Genomic DNA, 6,000 nt, shown 5'->3' on the forward strand with positions numbered 1-6,000 from the left:
AGTTCACATCAATGATTCAGCTGAGCCCCACGATGCCTTAAAGGGACATTGCTTTCTTTTTTGAAGTAAAACATTCTGTGTATTGCTGCTGTGTATCACTATATTTCGATTCATGTACATAAAATAGGATGTTTTCTAGGTTACTAGTGTATATTAAGTATGAAAGTATGTTCGATTTAATGTTGTCACCCTATTTGTTTAACCCTTTGAAAAATTAACCATTGTTTTACTATTGTAAGCCAAGTATTGTAGTTACCATAGACTGTAGTAACCATGTTTTGTTTTTGTTTTTGGTGGAAAACATGGTTGTACTATAATAATATTGTTATAACCATGACTGTACTGTAGTCACCATGTTTTGGTGAAAACCATGGTTTTGATGATTAACTATGGTTTTACTACTGTAATACTGAATCTATATAGTAACCAAGGTTTTCCTCTATGTAGTTTTATATTTAGTAAAATAGTAAAAATATATAGTTTTATATATTGTTTTATAGTTTTACTATATAGTAATATTGTAGTAAGGATGATTGTAGCATGGTTCATTTTGTTGGTACTACAGTATGGTTTTACTTTATACTATACATTTCAGAACTCAACACTTCTCACTGCGAAAAAAGCATTTGTTGAAACCAAGTTGCCAAAACGGCTCGTTCTCTACTTCCTCCACATTGTGAGGTCACATTGTGGTTGACATTTGCATCTGACCGCCTCCACAACAACGCCTACTTTACCTTATCACCTCCGTAGCTCCACCCAGTAGCGGTGAGCAGTGAGATGGCAAGTAGAGAGCAGGACAGTCAAGAGCAGAGAGCCAATCATAACAGTGGGAGTTTACTGTCAAATCTTAAAGGAGAAGCAGCACCAAAACCGAGCATTTCTGACAGATAGTCAAAATGAGGGGGCAAAATTATCATGGTCTCGGATTGACCGCCTCCTCTCGCGTCGGCGCAACTATTGTGGTCAAAAATGAAGAACCCAGGCTGCCGACTGTAGAGGGCATGATCACTTGTTGCCGAATTAACACTTTCCTCTCGCTTCTCTTTCAGAAACCTGTCTCTGTCCCGTGTGCCCGCATGCACATGATGTAGAAGAGGTTAATCACGCCACCACCGAGGTGCGAGCCATTGTACTCACACCCCAGATCTGAAAGCATGCATCGTGCCGATGGCCCAAGATTTTAGACCATAAAAAACATAAATACTGTGAAATTTAAATCAGGATCCAAACGATGGTTTAAAAGTAAACCTGATTATTTTAAAGTTTGGGTTTGGTGCAGCAGAATTATATTTGATAAATTAGATAAACCTTGATTTAATCTAAATTTAAGAATAATCCTTGTCGGTGCAATCCACCCCATGTTTTACATATATGTGACTGTTTTTGTGTGCAATAAACTGTACTAAGATAATAAGTGAACCTCAAGGAACATAATAAAATAATTTTAAAAAAGCATGTCATGATCACTTTAAGTTATGAGTAGCTTGTTCAGGTAGCTTGTAAATTACAGATTCAAAGTCACTTCTGCTACACTGCTTAGAGATAAGAAGGCAAAATAATTGATCTGCAATACTGAAAGGCATCTTTCATGGAGGTTTCTTTTGTCAAATCTATGATCTAAAATCAAAATTCAGACAAAAAATGCTAGAATTGACAGAAAAAAATAGGGACCAGTTCACTATTCTAATCAGAATTTTGTCTCAACAGACATTTTACGCTTGATGCCCATGTCCTTAATCACCTTCAGCCAGATGTGGCACACTTGTTTTCACAGCTGGGGAGGTGTTTCTTTATTTTAACATGCCCACACATACTCACATAAACGCACACATTTAGTCTGACACTCAAACCTCATTTAATCTGGTTGCTCAATCAGAGAAGGGTGAATGAGGGCAGATCGCATCACGCTAATGGTTCAAAAACAACAACAAATGTGCAGAATTTCCAAGGTCACCTCTATCAGAATACAGAGGAACTTGAGGAGTGGTGAGATAAGTACAAAGCCTCCTGAACACCTGCATAACATCTTTGGGATGCCAGCTGAGGTTCACCTGCAGCAGCAAGTCATTATAGCTTCAATACATTTACACTGTCTTTAAAGGAGAAGTGTATTATGTCTGTGCCACTAGTTGCACCAGATCTAATTGTAAAAATGTCAAAATTCCAAATAAAATTGAAAAATGAAATTTACATGACTTTGGCAGGATTTTTACAAAATGACATTACGTGGTCTATTACACGTGTCTCAGCAGTTCCGAGGTGAAATGTCCACTGTGTGGTGCTCAAAGCGAGTAACATGTAACTCGTGTTTTCCCAAACAGGTGAGGTTAAGGTAAACGGTCTATTGAGTTTTAAATCAACAAAACTATCGAAGATGTGAAAATGCAATTGCTTAAGCAACCACATTATTTTGTGTTGCTTCTTTGACACTTTTGGCCCATGTGTCAATGTGCATGCTCTTCAGGATTCCTACCCGTGTACTTTGCATCACAAGTGCATCGTGCTATCAGTTATGCTTTCGTACTTGATCACATTCAAATAAGCTTGTAAATGTAACTGTAATGCAAACATTACATTTACATTACATTTATTCATTTAGCAGATGCTTTTATCCAAAGCAACTTACAAATGAGGAGAAAAATGGAAGTGATTCATCCAAAAAAAGAGGCAACAATATAATAAGTGCTGTAATACAAGTCTCGCATAGTTTAGAGCAGTACACATAGCAGGGAAAGGTTTTTTTGTTTTTTTAAAGAACACGAAGGTAGTGCGTTAGTATGAATGGGTTAGGTGTTCAAGAATTAGATATGTCTTTAGCTGTTTTTTGAAAGAGGCTGAAGACACAGCTGCTCAGGTGGATTTAGGCAGGTCATTCCACCAGTGTGGAACAGTCAAGGTAAAGGTCTGGGACAGTGATTTTGTGCCTCTATGAGATGGCACCACGAGGCACCGTTCACCTGCAAAACGTAGGTTTCTGGAGGGAACATAAGTCTGAAGTAGTGAGTGTAGATAGTGGGGTGCGGAGCTAGTGGTTGTTCTGTAAGCAAGCATCAATACCTTGAACTTAACGTGAGCAACCATTGGCAGCCAGTGCAATTTGATGAAGAGAGGCGTGACATGCGCTCCCTTGGGCTCGTCGAAGACCACTCTTACTGCCGCGTTCTGGATCAATTGCAGAGGTTTGACAGTACATGCTGGAAGGCCTGCCAGAAGAACATTGCAATAATCCAGCCTGGATAGAACAAGAGCTTGGATGAGGAGTTGTGTAGCATGCACAACTAAATGTAAATGTATCATTGTATTAAGTGTTTATATGTCAAAAAAAGCATTGTCTGAGGAACAGAGTGAAAAGTATTTGTCTATGAACCGATATTCTTGCTTTTTACTTGTGATTTGTGTGAAAGTGAATAAAAGTCACTGTTGATAAATGGCCTCTAGTGTTCATTTCACCAGGTAACTGCGAGATACGTACAACAAGCCACTTAAAATCATTTTGCAAAAATGTATGTATAGTAAATTGATTCTATGAGAAAAGTTGCCTAAAAGCCTCTTAGCAGCACTCACACAAAGAATTTCAGTGAAAATACGCTCATATCCATTGAATTTGCTTGCAGAGCTTGTCTGAAAAATACTCCGTTTTTGAGCGTTCTTTTCTTGGACCTCAGCACAGTGTTTGCACATGAAAGCTGAAGTCTATGGTGGCAAAGCAAGTCTCTTTACACGCATGGCATTGAAGGCCTGTGGTTAGTCTTAAGTATAGGGAAGACATGAATTACATTACAGTGCATGGGTGTAGCAGACAAAAAAAGAGAGAAGGAGAGAAATGAAGGAAACTTCACATAAAGAGAGAGACATAAAGGGATGTTTTCAGGTGGCATGTTGGGGCAGGACATCTCTAAACATCTAAGAACCTTAAAGGTGAAGTGTGTAATTTCTAAACCACTAGTGGCACCCAACAGACTTTCAAACACTGTTTTCAAACACTGTACCTGATTTCAGACCAGCAGATTGTCCTGCCCTGAATTCACATCATCGTTGAGCTGATGTTGTTGTGTCCACGCAAACAAACCCATTGCAGTTCCACTTTGCGCCAATATTGGTGCAGAAATCACGCCATTCTACTGTGCTTTAATGGGCGTAAGACATTTATCAGAATGTGCATGGAGAAGATGTTCAGTGTGACAGTAAACATGCAAAACAGGCACAGAGAGTAGACTACACAGAAATCCCAGCATAAATATTTAATAATATATTTAATAAATTGAAACGTTCTAGGAAATTATGTATTCTTCCACTGTGGTTTATAAAATGAATTATGTTAGGACTGTCAGTCGAATTAATTACATGACATGGTGATTAATTAATCAAATTGATCACAGTTAATCGCAGACATCATTATTTGCTGAGAAACGCCCCCAAATAAATTCATATAGTTAATCTTTTTTATATATATATTTATAAATATAATATGTAGGGCCTATAATAAATATATAGTACGGTTTGAAACTCAGTTTGAGATAAATTGCATTATTGAGGCAGATGAATAAAGCATTGATTAGACAAAACAAAAAGGGTGGCTTAAAGGGTTATTTCACCCAAAAATGAAAATGCAGTCATTGTTTACTCACCTAAAAAAAAGCATCCCAGGGTGATACCTCAAGAAGTTGTTTGAGAAAATGTCAAGAGTACATGTCTGCAAATTCTAGGCAAAAGGGTGACTACTTTGAAGATGCTAAAATATAACACAGTTTTGATTTATTTTGGATTTTTTTTTTTTGTCATAACATAATTCCCATAGTTCCATTTATGTTATTCCATAGTTTTGATGACTTTACTATTATTCTAAAATGTAAAAAAAAAAAAAAAAAAAAAAAAAAGAATATATATATATATATATATAATAAAGAATGAGTAAGTGTTTTAAAACTTTTGACCGGTACTGTATATTTCAGCAAGCTGACATTTCACAGCTAGTACTTAGTTCCTATTTTCATAGTGTGTGTGTGTGTGTGTCAGTAACGGAAATCATGTGGAAAGGGTTCCCTGTTATTCTTCTCTGAGTGTCTCAAGATAAAGGTCAAATATTACTCCTCTATTCTAGAATATTTTGTTTCATTTACATAATTAATGTAGAATATTTATGTATGCTTTCACCAAATAAAGATTGATCTCATTGGATAATGTAGTTAATGTACTGCTTTTCCTGTTCTTACAAAGATATATAATGCTGTGCTGAACAATAAAGTACGAGAAATCTCTGATGCATACTTAAGTGTCTGTGTCATTCATTTCTCCCCTCATAAGGATCCGGATCGAGACAACGACTGCAGAACTGACTTGATACTTAGGGGCCAATCCTGAAAATTCCTAATATTGTTATAAAAGCATATGATGACGTTTGGTGAGAAATAAACAAAAATCGAATGTATTATTTATTTACTAAAACTGTTGCTCTCTGTGCATTGTTGAGTGTAGTGAGCGGTTCTAGAGACTATTTATTTATGAGAGACGGGCCACTTCTATTTAAATGAATGAGAGAAATTGGAACGCTCAACCAAGGAGCTCTTGCGCCCAGTGGTCAATGAATGTAGAAAGGAAGTCCCGCCTTACAGGTAAAAGATCCAATCACCTTTTAGAGACAGACATCACCTGTCAATCAACTCGAGAATGCGCATGCACATTATCTATAAAAGCCGGGAAAATTGCGTTTTTGTTGTATTTTGGCGTAATATGAGGTAAATAAGTGCAATTTATTATAACAGTTTTGGCAGTTTTTACTGCTTATTTAAATATGCTCTTTGATCGTAATATTGACCAACAGTTTTTGAGATTTTGGTGTTCCCCCATTCAAGTAGATAGAAGCTGCACTGTCATGACTGGAAATAGCCTCCCGGGAGCGTTCCAAAGATGGCTGACAGTGGACTGACTTGCTAGAGGCGATTCTCATTCTGTGGCTGCACTGCTTGTGATGTTTGTATCCACAATATTCCTGAGTCC

This window comes from Myxocyprinus asiaticus, chromosome 8 (assembly GCF_019703515.2).
Source record: "Myxocyprinus asiaticus isolate MX2 ecotype Aquarium Trade chromosome 8, UBuf_Myxa_2, whole genome shotgun sequence".
Lineage (NCBI taxonomy): Eukaryota > Metazoa > Chordata > Actinopteri > Cypriniformes > Catostomidae > Myxocyprinus > Myxocyprinus asiaticus.